This window comes from Nerophis ophidion, linkage group LG08 (assembly GCF_033978795.1).
Source record: "Nerophis ophidion isolate RoL-2023_Sa linkage group LG08, RoL_Noph_v1.0, whole genome shotgun sequence".
NCBI lineage: Eukaryota > Metazoa > Chordata > Actinopteri > Syngnathiformes > Syngnathidae > Nerophis > Nerophis ophidion.
In genome coordinates this window covers 49,269,430-49,285,894 of record NC_084618.1, presented here as the reverse complement: position 1 = coordinate 49,285,894, position 16,465 = coordinate 49,269,430, and the positions used below count along the sequence as shown (strand labels likewise).

The 16,465-nt window shown below is 42.3% G+C and overlaps 1 protein-coding gene across 1 annotated transcript in view; it reads left to right on the top strand.

Moving 5' to 3' along the window:
- Nucleotides 1-2,450: 2,450 nt before the first annotated feature.
- The window catches only part of wu:fj29h11 (uncharacterized), a 106,338-nt gene continuing 92,323 nt past the window's right edge, over nt 2,451-16,465 (top strand). Inside the window, exon 1 of the mRNA XM_061908776.1 lies at nt 2,451-2,572. The gene's annotated coding sequence lies outside the window, so the exon portion shown is untranslated. The remainder of the gene's footprint in view (nt 2,573-16,465) is intronic.

Here is a 16,465-nt window from a genome sequence, read left to right as displayed (position 1 = left end):
GCTGAGATAGGCGCCAGCGCCCCCCGCGACCCCGAACGGGAATAAGCGGCAGAGAATGGATGGATGGATGGATGGATGTTTATTTTTCAACAAGTTTTTAGTTATTTTTATATCTTTTTTTCCAAATAGTTAAAAAAAGACCACTACAAATGAGCAATATTTTGCACTGTTATGCATACAATTTAATAAATCAGAAACTGATGACATAGTGCTGTATTTTACTTCTTTATCTCTTTTGTTCAACCAAAAATGCTTTGCTCTGATTAAGGGGTACCTGAATTAAAAAAAATGTTCACATGGGGTACATCACTGACAAAAGGTTGAGAACCACTGTCCTATGGAGACAAGAAGGCAGAATTCAACTAAATTTATGACACATAAGACTGGATTTACTCAAGAACAAAATGCAGCTGTCTTCTCTTTGAAGAAAAAAAAAAAGGTTCTCAGCCGGCTTTTTAAAGGTATGGGGCAACTGGCATAAGGTACTTTAATAAACCAATATAATTATCACTATAATTGTTTTGCTATATGATTCAACATAAACATTATAGTTGAAGTGGGACCTGTCTTACTGTACGTGTAAGTTCAGTTACGTACTTTTTTTCTGCAGGGTACAGATTTTGGATAACCTTTCTAAAATAATTGTAATTGTATGCACTGTATGCAAAGATATGCAGCTGGGGATAGGTTGATTGGCAACACTAAATTGGCCCTAGTGTGTGAATGTGAGTGTTAATGTTGTCTGTCTATCTGTGTTGGCCCTGCGATGAGGTGGCGAATTGTCCAGGGTGTACACCGCCTTCCGGCCGATTGTAGCTGAGATAGGCACCAGCACCCTCCGCGACCCCAAAGGGAATAAGCGGTAGAAAATGGATGTACGCACTGTGTGACATACAGTACGTATGAGCTGGGATAGGCTCCAGCATCCCCCGCGACCCAGAGAGGCACAAGCGGTAGAGAGTGGATTTACATATAGCAGTGTCTTTCAACCAGTGTGCCGTGAGATACAGTCTGGTGTGCCGTGGGAGATTATCTAATTTCATCTTTTTGGGTTGAAAATATTTTGTGCAAACCAGTAATTATAGGGCTTCACAGTGGCAGAGGGGTTAGTGCGTCTGCCTCACAATACGAAGGTCCTGCAGTCCTGGGTTCAATCCCAGCTTCGGGAACTTTCTGTGTGGAGTTTGCATGTTCTCCCCGTGAATGCGTGGGTTCGCCCCGAGTACTCCGGCTTCCTCCCACTTCCAAAGACATGCACCTGGTGATAGGTTGATTGGCACCTGGGGATAGGTTGATTGGCAACACTAAATTGGCCCTAGTGTGTGAATGTGAGAGTGAATGTTGTCTGTCTATCTGTGTTGGCCCTGCAATGAGGTGGCCACTTGTCCAGGGTGTACCCCGCCTTCCGGCCGATTGTAACTGAGCTAGGCGCCAGTGCCCCCCACGACCCCAAAAGGGAATAAGCGGTAGACAATGGATGGATGGTTCGACAGTAATTATAGTCTGCAAATGATGTGTTGTTGTTGAGTGTCAATACTTTTCCATATCAGTAGGTGGCAGCCGGTAGCTAATTGCTTTGTAGATTTCGGAAACACCGGGAGGCAGTGTGAAGGTAAAAAGGTGTCTAATGCTTAAACCAAAAATAAACAAAAGGTGAGTGCCCCTAAGAAAAGGCATTGAAGCTTAGTGAAGGCTATGCAGAACAAAACTAAAACTGAACTGGCTACAAAGTAAACAAAAACAGAATGCTGGACGACAGGAAAGACTTACTGTGGAGCAATGATGGCGTCCACAAAGTACATCCGAACATGACATGACAATCAACAATGTCCCCACAAAGAAGGATAAAAACAACTGAAATATTCTTGATTGCTAAAAAAAAGTAGATGCGGGAAATATCGCTCAAAGGAAGACATGAAACTGCTACAGGAAAATACCAAAAAAAAAGAGAAAAGGCCACCAAAACAGGAGCGCAAGACAAGAAGTAAAACACTACACACAGGAAAACAGCAAAAAAGTGAAAATAAGTCAGGGTGTGATGTGACAGGTGGTGACAGTACACCTACTTTGAGGCAAGAGCTATAGTGATGCATGCTTGCTTATGCTTTAATGTCATATCCAACAATTGCGACAACGACTTTTTACTGTCAACTGAGTTTCGTTTTTTAATGATTTCTGCTGGTGGTGTGCCTCCGCATTTTTTCAACGCAAAACATGTGCCTTTGCTCAAAAAAGGTTGAAAAACACTGGCATATAGAACCCTTTCTCAACCATTTGCAATATTCAACAAATTGCATATTTCACAGTAAACATGGGGCAAACTGTTTATAATGCTCAATTAAACTGAGTATTGTTTGCGCAAAAAAATAAATAAAGGGTCAATACCGTGTTGTTGTGTTTTGGGCGAGGGGTAATCAAAGTAAGAGTGTTCCTATTTTCTACGTTTTTGTGTCCGCGAACGCACCTTCATGTTAGCTGTAGCAGTTGCTAAGCTACTAGCCAGTCAAACAGTGTAAACAGCTGGAGTTTTGCTTTTGAGTTCTCTGCATTGAGGAACGCCGTGTTGGCAATGGTAAGATCCTCACATATCAGCAATGTCTTGTGAGGCATTTTATTTACTAATGAGTGATGTAACCGTCGCCTTAAACCATAATAAACAGTTCGCTAACGGTAACTAGCATCGCCTTTCAGCTAGCCAAACAGCCTTCCCATTGGCTCGTCCAGGACAGGGGCCGAGGACGCTCTCCTCCACACGATGTATTCCACGCGGGGTTATATCGCTCAAACGTACACGCAGTGGCGCTGCTTTGTTGGGTCCACTACCATCGGGATAGCACATGAGCGAATTGCATTAATAACACCTAACGTTGACGCATTGGACTTTAGAAACGTTATAATACGTTTCGTTAAATAAAGTCACACAACATGCGCGCCCTTGTTGACATGGTAGACATCTTAATGCTGCTATAAAGCATTACAGCGTTGTGTGGAGGTCTTCTCAACCCCAGGCTGAACATACACGGCTTAGCCTGAAGATGTCATCTCGGCACTACCCTGCAATTCCTCTGCTACTGCGGGAGTTCAAACTTTGTGCATTACACATGCAGAAACCAATCCATCCATATATCCATTTTCTACCACTTGTCCCTTTTGGGGGTCGCGCGGGTTGTTAGAGCCTATCTCAGCTGCATTCGGGTGGAAGGCGGTGTACACCCTGGACAAATCACTAGCTCATCACAAAGCCAACTCAGATAGACAGACAACACTCACATTCACACACTAGGGCATCCGTCCATCCATTTCCTACCGCTTATTCCCTTTGCGGTCGCGGGGGGCGCTGGTGCCTATCTCAGCTACAATCGGGCGGAAGGCGGTGTACACCCTGGACAAGTAACCACCTCATCACAGAGCCAACACAGATAGACAGACAACATTCACACTCACATTCACACACTGGGGCAAGCCTGGGCAATTATTTTGACTCAAGGGGCCAAATTTAGAGAAAAACATGTGTCTGCAGGAACACTAATACAAAAGCTCACAATAATGTCTGATTAGGCAGCAAGGTGGTTAAGGGCCTAGTGAAATGAGATTTTTTTATTTAAACGGGGATAGCAGGTCCATTCTATGTGTCATACTTGATTATTTCGCGATATTGCCATATTTTGCTGAAAGGATTTAGTAGAGAACATCCATGATAATGTTCGCAACTTTTGGTCGCTAATAAAAAAGCCTTGCCTTTACCGGAAGTAGCAGACGATGTGCGCGTGACATCATGGGTTGTAGGGCTCCTCACATCCTCACATTGTTTATAATCATAGCCAGCAGTAGATAGAGCTATTCTGACCGAGAAAGTGACAATTTCCCCATTAATTTGAGCGAGGATGAAAGATTTGTGGATGAGGACGTTTAGAGTGCTAACTAGAAAAAAAAAAAAAGAAAGAAAGAAAAGGCAGCGGCAGGTGGTGTTTCAGATGTAATTAGACACATTAATTCTGGAAGATCCCTTATCTACTTATTGTTTTAATAGTGTTTTAGTGAGATTGTAAAGTCATACCTGAAAGTCGGATGGTTGCGGTGAACGACAGTGTCTCTCAGAGAAGCCAATGGAGGAGCCAAGATCACAGCTGCCTTTTTGACAGCTGCAGGAGGAAGTCGCATAATCCACTGAAGTCTCCGGGAAGAGCTGACTTAATATAACAATTTTCCCATCCAAAAACTTGCTGGTTGATGTAGAGAAACATGTTCGCTTGACCGCTCTGTGTTAAAGCTTCACAACAAAGAAACACCGGCTGTGTTTCGGTGCTAAAGGCAGCTACAATCCACCGCTTTCCACCAACAGCATTGTTCTTTATAGTCTCCATTATTAATTGAACAAATTGCAAAAGATTCAGCAACACAGATGTTCAAATTACTGTGTAATTATGCGATGAAAAGAGACGACTTTTAGCCATGTGTGGTGCTGGGCTAATATGTCCGCTACAACCCGAGACGTCACAAACATGCATCATCATAAGCGTCATCATTCCACGACGTTTTCAACAAGAAACTCCGCGGGAAATGTAAAATTGTAATTTAGTAAACTAAACCGGCCGTATTGGCATGTGTTGCAATGTTAAGATTTCATCATTGATATATAAACTATCCGACTGCTTGGTCGGTAGTAGTGGGTTTAAGTAGGCCTTTAAGGGGTTAGTGCATGTGCCTCACAATATGAAGGTCCTGAGTTCAATCCCGGACTCGGGATCTTTCTGTGTGGAGTTCGCGTGTTCTCCCCGTGACTGCGTGGGTTCCCTCCGGGTACTCAGTCTTCCTCCAACCTCCAAAGACATGCACCTGGAGATAAGTTGATTGGCAACAATAAATTGGCCCTAATGCAGGGGTAGGGAACCTATGGCTCTAGAGCCAGATGTGGCTCTTTTAATGATGCATCTGTCTCTCAGATAAATCTTAGCTGACATTGCTTAACATGATAAATAATGAATAATTCCGCTGGTAATCACAGTGTTAAAAATAACGTTCATAATATAAAACATTCTCTTAATCCATCAATACGTTTTCTTCCGCACCTGTTCATTAGAAGTATTTTATTTATTTTTGGTTAACTTCAGAATAACAATGTTATTAAAAAGAATAAGACACTTAATATACTCTAAAAATGTTGGTGTTACTTAAAAATGCACACATCCATCCATCCATTTTCTACCGCTTATTCCCTTTCGGGGTCGCGGGGGGCGCTGGCGCCTATCTCAGCTACAATCGGGCGGAAGGCGGGGTACACCCTGGACAAGTCGCAACCTCATCGCAGGGCCAACACATATAGACAGACAACATTCACAGTGTTACAAAATATTGTACGGCTCTCACGGATATACATTTTAAAATATTTGGCTTTCATGGCTCTCTCAGCCAGAAAGGTTCCCGACCCCTGCCCTAGTGTGTGAATGTGAGTGTGAATGTTGTCTGTCTATCTGTGTTGGCCCTGCGATGAGGTGGCGACTTGTCCAGGGTGTACGCAGCCTTCCGCCCCAATGCAGCTGAGATAGGCTCCAGCGACCCCCGCCACTCCAAAAGACACAAGCGGTAGAAAATCGATGGATAGTCAGCACAGTGGAAGAGGGGTTAGTGCATGTGCCTCACAATACGAAGGTCCTGAGTTCAATCCCGGGCTCGGGATCTTTCTGTGTGGAGTTTGTATGTTCTCCCCGTGACTGCGTGGGTTTCCTCCGGGTACTCCGGCTTCCTCCCACCTCCAAAAACATGCACCTGGGGATAGGTTGATTGGCAACACTAAATTGGCCCTAGTGTGTGAATGTGAGTGTGAATGTTGTCTGTCTATTTGTGTTGGCACTGTGATGAGGTGGCGACTTGTCCACGGTGTACACCGCCTTCCGCTCAAATGCAGCTGAGATAGGCTCCACCCCCCCCCCCCCCCCAACCCCCCCACGACCCCGAAAGGGACAAGCGGTAGTAAATGGATGGATGGATGGATGAATGTAAAAAAAAAAATCTTATGACAGAGCGCCTTAAAAACAAAATGGAATTGTATTTTTTTTACTGAATGAGACACCCAGAATGTACATAAACATAAAGAATGTGTGATTTAAAATATTAACTATGAACGATAAACCACTGAATATTGACAACATATGAATGTCACACCCCCTCTCCATCGACATATTTTACAATCAAGCAAAACACAACAAAAATGCAACAAACACAGCAAAGTATGAACGCGAGGAATTAAAAGTAAAAAAAAAAAACACCTGCAATGTGATACATCTGATAAATCACTAAGCTTTAGAACTTTGTTGTGAAAATCTCCTTCCACGTCTGTCCCTGACACCCGCATTTCAGGCTGGGCGCCCTGGAAACACTCTGTGGACACGCTTCCCACCCACACTGCTTGGTGCTTGGCCTGAGCTGCTGTGACTTAGATTACCATAGTAACTAATTGGATTACCATTGTAACTAGTATATCATGCAAAAGCACAGATTCCAAGCATTGAAATACTTTGTATAGTTCAAGACTTTCGGTCATTTGAAAACATCACTGCCCATCATAATGGCAGCTACACTTTCCACCTTAAAGATCTAAAAAAATGTTTTGGGAATGTCCGGCGGGCCTGATTGAAAACCTTAACAGGCCGCATGTGGCCCCAGGGCCTTAATTTGCCCAGGTCTGCACTAGGGCCAATTTTTAGTGTTGCCAATCAACCTATCCCCAGGTGCATGTATTTGGAGGTGGGAGGAAGCCCACGCAGTCACGGGGAAAACATGCAAACTCCACACAGAAAGATCTCGAGCCCCGGGATTGAACTCAGGACCTTCGCATTGTGAGGCACATGTACTAACCTCTGTCCCACCACCAATCCAATGTTGGCAAATGTAGGCCAGAGGCATACAGGGGCAGAGACCATTCCTGATGCCTTGGTGGAGGACATGATAAGTCGGTTTGGCGTCATGGCGTCTCTGCACAGTGACCGAGGCACAAACTTTGAGTCCCAGGTGTTCGCCACCTTCTGCGAGCGCCTGGGCATCCACAGATCCCTCACTATCCCATTGCACCCTCAGAGTGATGGGTTGGTGGAGCGATTCCACTGCAACCTGGGAGACCAGCTCGCCATTGTCACTTCCCGCCACCAGCGTGACTGGGACAAACACCTAACACTGGTGCTGATGGTGTGTCGCTCTGCTGTCCAGGAACACACCTTGCACACCGGCGCTTCTCATGCTAGGGCGAGAGATGCGCACACCAGCAGAGCTGGCCTTTGGCCGCCTACTTGATGCCCTGGCCTTCGCTGCAGGGCCAGAGTACGCCAGGAAATTACAAGACCGGCTGGACTCAGCTCACAGTTTCGCTCAGGAGCAGCTGCAGGAAGCTGGTGTGAAACAAAAGCACTACTATGACGTGACGACCCGAGAGAGGGACTTTGCGCCAGGCGAGTTGGTCTGGTTTTACAACCTGATTCGGAAGAGGGGCCGCAGTCCCAAGCTGGACAGGGCCCTGTAGGATACTCCAGAAGCTGGGAGAGGTTGTGTATCGTGTCCAGCTGCCCCCGCCCCGGCAAGGAAAGTGGCCCTCCACAGAGACAGACTAGCTCCCTATCGGGGCGGGGGGTATACTTTCCCCTGCCTCGGTTACACTGGTGACCTCTCCCTTGCCCGCCCAGCCCTTTCCCAATTCCCCGCTTACGCCCCAGGGGGACCAATTTCCTCACCCATTGTGTCCCCCGCCCCCTCCAGCTCCCTCCCGAGGACTGGCACACCCGACCCAGTTGTCCCACTACTGGGGACTGGAAGGGAGCGGCCAAGGCGGAAGAAGAGGTCTCCGGACCGCTTGCAAGACTTTGTGGTGTCCTTAGACTGAGGGAAAATTACGGGGGGAGGGAGTGTAAACCCGCTTTTGTGTGATGTAAGGGTTACGTTGTCTACATTGTTTTGTGTGCACTAATGTGTCGCTCTGATTTACATGCTGCTGTGATGTTACCATATGTTGCCTTACGGGTCAGTCCTCGACGGCGAGGACTTTTTGTAAGGGGGTGTGATGTAGCGGCTGGCTACGGGGTGTTAGCCAATGACTTTGGCTGGGGGGCTGGACTTCCGGGAGAGATAGGGAAGTGACATTATTGATAGGAAGGGAGAGTTCGAGTTTTGCCGGGAAAAAGGTTAGAGGCACATGAGAGCTGTTGTGTGGTTTAATTACATCTTGTGCAATAAAGACAAGACAAACAAAGAAGTCTAATGAGGAAAACACAGAGGCTATTTCATCCCTACTGGTCTGTTTCACAGGTTTCCCTGCTCTTCAGGGGAGTTAATTGAAGCATATGTGGCTGTCACATATGTATAGGGTACATTACATGGGGGCGTGGCAATTGCTTAAGGTGTTACACAGTAACACTGTGCAGACATTATGAGACCAGTTTGTTCCGTTTGTTTAATGTGGACATGTTTGGGTGGTATACATTAATCATATTTTCTTTCCTGCAAAGATGACATCTTTGACAAACCCCGTTTCCATATGAGTTGGGAAATTGTGTTAGACGTACATATAAACGGAATAAAAATTATTTGCAAATCCTTTTCAACCCATATTCAATTGAATGCACTACAAAGACAAGATATTTGATGTTCAAACTCATAAAATTAATTTTTTTTTTTGCAAATAATAATTAACTTAGAATTTCATGACTGCAACACATGCCAAAGTAGTTGGAAAATGGCATGTTCACCACTGTGTTACATAACATTTTCTTTTAACAACAGTCAATAAACGTTTGGGAACTAAATAAATTAATTGTTGAAGCTTTGAAAGTGGAATTCTTTACAATTCTTGCTTGATGTACAGCTTAAGTTGTTCAACAAGTTATTGTTGTACTTTACGCTTCATAATGCGCCACACATTTTCGATGGGAGACATGTCTGGACTGCAGGCGGGCCCGCGCTGTTGTAACACATGGCTTGGCATTGTTATGCTGAAATAGGCAGGGGCGGCCATGATAACGTTGCTTGGATGACAACATATTTGTTGGACATGTGTTTTACTGAGGTGGCTAACTGATGCGTGCAGTTTATCAAAGCAACAAACAAACAATCGGAAAATCCCCGTTACTGAGGTGGCTAACCATGATGCGTGCAGTTTATCAAAGAGACAATCAAACAATCGGAAAATTCCTGTCGTATCAATTCCTAGATATGGTCGTAATTATACTGAATGCACTGGGCATAATAAACACAACATTATCAATATTGCTACTACGGATAATTTGATCAAAAATTCCCTGAAACAGCCCACTACCTATAATATAGGTTTTTTAAACATAAGATCATTGTCTCCCAAAACGTTATTAGTTAATGATATTATCAGAGACAACAATCTTAACGTCATCGGTCTCAGCGAAACCTGGCTTAAACCAAACGACTTTTTTGCGCTAAATGAGGCATGTCCTCCTAACTTTACACATGCGCATATTGCCCGTCCGCTTAAAAGGGGTGGGGGGGTCGCACTAATATACAACGAAAACTTTAACCTTAGTCCTAACATAAATAATAAATATAAATCGTTTGAGGTGCTTACTATGAGGTCTGTCACACCGCTGCCTCTACACCTGGCTGTTATCTACCGCCCCCCAGGGCCCTATTCGGACTTTATCGATGAATTCTCAGAGTTCGTTGCTGATCTAGTGACACACGCCGATAATATAATCATAATGGGGGACTTTAATATCCATATGAATACCCCATCGGACCCACCGTGCGTAGCGCTCCAGACTGTAATTGATAGCTGTGGTCTCACACAAATAATAAATGAACCCACGCATCGCAACGGTAATACGATAGACCTAGTGCTTGTCAGGGGCATCACCGTTTCCAAAGTTACGATACTCCCGTATACTAAAGTATTGTCCGATCATTACCTTATAAAATTCGAGGTTCAGACGCATGTTCGTCAAACTAATAATAATAATAACTGCTATAGCAGCCGCAACATTAATGCTGCCACAACGACAACTCTTGCTGACCTACTGCCCTCGGTAATGGCACCATTCCCAAAGTATGTGGGCTCTATTGATAACCTCACTAACAACTTTAACGCTGCCCTGCGCGAAACCATTGATAACATAGCACCGCTAAAGTTAAAAAAGGCTCCAAAAAAGCGCACCCCGTGGTTTACAGAAGAAACTAGAGCTCAGAAATTATTATGTAGAAAGCTGGAACGCAAATGGCGCACGACTAAACTTGAGGTGCACCATCAAGCATGGAGTGATGGTTTAATAACTTATAAACGCATGCTTACCTTAGCTAAAGCTAAATATTACTCAAATCTCATCCACCGTAATAAAAACGATCCTAAATTTTTGTTTAGTACGGTAGCATCGCTAACCCAACAAGGGACTCCTTCCAGTAGCTCAACCCACTCAGATGATGACTTTATGCAATTCTTTAGTAAGAAAATTGAAGTCATTAGAAAGGAGATTAAAGACAATGCGTCCCAGCTACAACGGGGTTCTATTAACACTGATACGATGGTATACACGGCGGATACTGCCCTCCAAAATAGTTTCTCTCGTTTTGAGGAAATAACATTAGAGGAATTGTTACAACGTGTAAATGAAATAAAACAGACAACATGTTTACTTGACCCTCTTACTGGGAAACTGATCAAGGAGCTCTTTGTATTATTAGGTCCATCAGTGCTAAATATTATAAACTTATCACTCTCCTCGGGCACTGTTTCCCTAGCATTCAAAAAAGCGGTTATTCATCCTCTTCTTAAAAGACCTAACCTCGATCCTGACCTCATGGTAAACTACCGACCGGTGTCTCACCTTCCCTTTATTTCAAAAATCCTCGAAAAAATTGTTGCGGAGCAGTTAAATGAACACTTAGCGTCTAACAATCTATGTGAAACCTTTCAATCCGGTTTCAGGGCAAATCACTCCACGGAGACAGCCCTCGCAAAAATGACTAATGATCTATTGCTAACGATGGATTCTGATGCGTCATCTATGTTGCTGCTCCTCGATCTTAGCGCTGCTTTCGATACCGTCGATCATAATATTTTATTAGAACGTATCAAAACACGAATTGGTATGTCGGACTTAGCCCTGTCTTGGTTTAACTCTTATATTACTGATAGGATGCAGTGTGTCTCCCATAACAATGTGACCTCGGACTACGTTAAGGTAACGTGTGGAGTTCCCCAGGGTTCGGTCCTTAGCCCTGCACTCTTCAGCATCTACATGCTGCCGCTAGGTGACATCATACGCAAATACGGTATTAGCTTTCACTGTTATGCTGATGACACCCAACTCTACATGCCCCTAAAGCTGACCAACACGCCGGATTGTAGTCAGTTGGAGGCGTGTCTTAATGAAATTAAACAATGGATGTCCGCTAACTTTTTGCAACTCAACGCCCAAAAAACGGAAATGCTGATTATCGGTCCTGCTAGACACCGAACTCTATTTAACAATACAACTCTAACATTTGACAACCAAACAATTAAACAAGGCGACACGGTAAAGAATCTGGGTATTATCTTCGACCCAACTCTCTCCTTTGAGGCACACATTAAAAGCGTTACTAAAACGGCCTTCTTTCATCTCCGTAATATCGCTAAAATTCGCTCCATTCTGTCCACTAAAGACGCTGAGATCATTATCCATGCGTTTGTTACGTCTCGCCTCGACTACTGTAACGAATTATTTTCGGGTCTCCCCATGTCTAGCATTAAAAGATTACAGTTGGTACAAAATGCGGCTTCTAGACTTTTGACAAGAACAAGAAAGTTTGATCACATTACGCCTGTACTGGCTCACCTGCACTGGCTTCCTGTGCACTTAAGATGTGACTTTAAGGTTTTACTACTTACGTATAAAATACTACACGGTCTAGCTCCATCCTATCTTGCCGATTGTATTGTACCATATGTCCCGGCAAGAAATCTGCGTTCAAAGGACTCTGGCTTGTTAGTGATTCCCAAAGCCCAAAAAAAAGTCTGCGGGCTATAGAGCGTTTTCCGTTCGGGCTCCAGTACTCTGGAATGCCCTCCCGGTAACAGTTCGAGATGCCACCTCAGTAGAAGCATTTAAGTCTCACCTTAAAACTCATTTGTATACTCTAGCCTTTAAATAGACTCCCTTTTTAGACCAGTTGATCTGCCGTTTCTTTTCTTTTTCTTCTATGTCCCACTCTCCCTTTTGGAGGGGGTCCGGTCCGATCCGGTGGCCATGTACTGCTTGCCTGTGTATCGGCTGGGGACATCTCTGCGATGCTGATCCGCCTCCGCTTGGGATGGTTTCCTGCTGGCTCCGCTGTGAACGGGACTCTCGCTGCTGTGTTGGATCCGCTTTGGACTGGACTCTCGCGACTGTGTTGGATCCATTGTGGATTGAACTTTCACAGTATCATGTTAGACCCGCTCGACATCCATTGCTTTCCTCCTCTCTAAGGTTCTCATAGTCATCATTGTCACCAACGTCCCACTGGGTCATTATTGTCACCGATGTCCCACTGGGTGTGAGTTTTCCTTGCCCTTATGTGGGCCTACCGAGGATGTCGTGGTGGTTTGTGCAGCCCTTTGAGACACTAGTGATTTAGGGCTATATAAGTAAACATTGATTGATTGATTGATATGTTGCTCCAAAACCTGTATGGACCATTCAGCATTAATGGTGCCTTCACAGAGATGTAAGTTACCCATGCCTTGGGCACTAATACACCCCCATACCATCACAGATGCTGGCTTTTGAACTTTGCGCCTATAACAATCCGGATGGTTATTTTCCTCTTTGTTCCGGAGGACACCAAGTCCACAGTTTCCAAATATAATTTGAAATGTGGACTCGTCAGACCACAGAACACATTTCCACTTTGAATCAGTCCATCTTAGATGAGCTCGGGCCCAGCGAAGCCAACGGCGTTCCTGGGTGTTGTTGATAAATGGCTTTCGCTTTACATAGTATAGTTTTAACTTGCACTCACAGATGTAGCAACCAACTGTAGTTACTGACAGTGGTTTTATGAAGTGTTCCTGAGCCCACGTGGTGATATCCTTTACACACTGATGTTGGTTTTTGATGCAGTACCGCCTGAGGGATCAAAGGTCTGTAATATCATCGCTTACGTGCAATGATTTCTCCAGATTCTCTGAACGTTTTGATGATTTTTACGGACCATAGATGGTAAAATCCCTAAATTCCTTGCAATAGCTCATTGAGAAATGTTGTTCTAAAACTGTTTGACAATTTGCTAACAAATTGGTGACCCTCGCCCCATCCTTGTTTGTGAATTACTTAGCATTTCATGGAAGCTGCTTTTATACCCAATTATGGCACCCACCTGTTCCCAATTAGCCTGCACACCTGTGGGATGTTCCAAATAAGTGTTTGATAAGAATTCGTCAACTTTATCCGTATTTTTTGCCACCTTTCCCAACTTCTTTGTCACGTGTTGCTGGCAACAAATTCTAAAGTTAATGATTATTTGCAAAAAAAAAAAAGGTTTATCATTTTAACATCAAATATGTTGTCTTTGTAGCATATTCAACTGAATAAGGGTTGAAAATGATTTGCAAATCATTGTATTCCGTTTTTATTTAGATCTAACAGAATTTCCCAACTCATATGGAAACAGGGTTTGTAGTTACACTGTTGTATTAGAATCTATGGTGAGCTAGATGCAACAGTTCGCCATGTTAAAGAGTAATCCATTTTATTGTCTTTGTGTTTGAGGTGTCTTTGCGGGTGACGTTGGCTTGATAGACGACTGATGATTTCAAACAGTCTCCGTTAAGTGGGCAGTTAAGCCTTTTTCTGCAATTGTAGTTACCTGTAGAGTTGGAGTTGTTAATGGTATCGTCTGTCTGTCTGGGTGTGCTCAGTATCTTTTTATTGTGTGTGTCAATGGTATTGATCACTGTTTAACAGATAAATCACAGCAAACTCGGCTATATATATATATATATATATATATATATATATATATATATACACACTTATTAGGGCTGCGAATCTTTGGGTGTCCCACGATTCGATATAATATCGGTTCTTGGGGTCGCAATTCAATTACATATAGATTTTTTTGGATGCAGCGCGATTCTCGATTCAAAAACGATATATTTCCGATTCAAAACGATTCTGTTTTCATTCAATACAAAGGATTTCAGCAGGATCTACCCCAGTCTGCTGACATGCTAGCAGAGTAGTAGATAAAAAAAAAAAAGCGTTTATAATTGTAAAGGACAATGTTTTATCAACTGATTGCAATAATGTAAATTTGTTTCAACTTAAAGAAACCAAAAATACAACTTATTTTATCTTTGTGAAAACATTGGACACCGTGTGTTGTCAAGCTCATGAGATGCGATGCAAGTGTAAGTCATTGTTCTTTTTTAAAATATTTTATAAATATCTAATGATAATGTCAATGAGGGATTTTTAATCACTGTTATGCTGAAATTATAACTAATATTGATACTGTTGTTGAAAATATTTATTTTTGTTTCACTACTTTTGGTTTGTGCTGTGTCTTGTTTGTGTCTCCTTTCAATTGCTCTGTTTATTGCAGTTCTGAGTGTTGCTGGGTCAGGTTTGGTTTTGGAATTGGATTGCAATGTTTTGGTATTGCTGTGTATTGTTTTGTTGGATTGATAAAAAAAAATAAAAAAATAGTTTTCTTTAAAAATGAGAATCGATTCTGAATCACACAACGTGAGAATCGATTTTTTTCCCCACACCCCTAATATATAATATATACATACATATATATATATATATATATATATATATATATATATATATATATATATATATATATATATATATACATATATATATATATATATATATACATACATATGTATATATATATATATATATATATATATATATATATATATATATATATATATATACATATGTATATATATATATATATATATATATATATATATACACATATGTAGGTGTGGGAAAAAAAATCACTAGACTACTTCATCTCTACAGAAGTGTTTCATGAGGGGTTCCCTCATGAAACACTTCTGTAGAGATGAAGTAGTCTTGTGATTTTTTTCCCACACCTACATATTGCGCTCTACCACGGTATCGAGCACTATTCTCTGGATAATCCAATCAAGACATATATATATATACATATATACATATATATATATTCATATATATACATATATATATATATATATATATATTAGGAGTGTAACGGTACGTGTATTTGTATTGAACCGTTATATATATATATATATATATATATATATATATATGTATATACATATATGAAATACTTGACCTTAAGTGAATTCCAGCTATGTATATATTTATTTTATTATATATATATAAATAAAAGTTGAATTTCCAACGGCACCTATCAAATACACAGTAATAAAAACACAGTTGTTCTACTAACTGTACTGTGCTTGCTGGTTACTAAAAAACAACAACACTTACCTTTCATTATTTTAGTAACCTATGTTCTGCCATTTGCGTATTGGCGAGCGATCTCCGAATCCGGGAACATCCTTCCCAGATTTGTTGTAGACATCCGCAAATGAGAACGAGATGTTGCTTCCAGCTATCAGCATAGCCATCTTTGTCTCAGCATAAGTTACACCATCGGGTCTTCATTTTGCGAGGTTGGGCATAATACTGGGTTGTGAACGATGCTGCGCTGCGGACGCTTTGTGCTTCGCTGACCGTTCATTGCTGAATATCCGTTCGGCCGCCGTGTTCAATGGAGAAGTCTGTTCTACAAAATTTACAGGCAACGTACCCCTTCCCCTTCAAACTCTCCTGGATAAACTGAAATTCTTGTTTCGAATCGTTCTGGAACTTGCAAGCGTATTTCTTTATTTTGTTCGTCCAAGGTGTAATATATTGGGTTAGATTCAATAACCAGGCGACGTGATGAAGTTACGTCTCTACTGTGGGCTTCAGAACAGACATTCTATTCTATGTACAGTACATGGCAGTATTTTCCTGTTTAAGAGTTTCACAACATTGAGTCAGGTTCTCATGGAGCTGGAGTGGGCGTGGCCTCCAGCTCCATCAGAATTTCTTGAGATTTTCGGGAGAAAATTTGTCCCGGGAGGTTTTTGGGAGAGGCGCTGAATTTCGGGAGTCTCCCGGAAAATCCGGGAGGGTTGGCAAGTATGGTGTGTGTGTGTGTGTGTTTTACGGACAGAAAAGCTTTGAATGGCAGAGTCTTTGCTATCACATGTTGTTAAAAATATAACATTTACATAATAAAAATCAACTACAGGCCTCCCAAATGCTGTGATAAATTAAGCATGATGAGTTGACTTGAAACTGTTTAATGTTGCACTTTTTATATGTAGAAGAAAAGTTTTGTCATTTTATTTAATCTGAGCATTAATTTGAGCCTGTTTAATGTTGATTAACGTGGGCAGAATTATTATAGTCTTTCCCAGTGTTAAAAGGATAAAGCC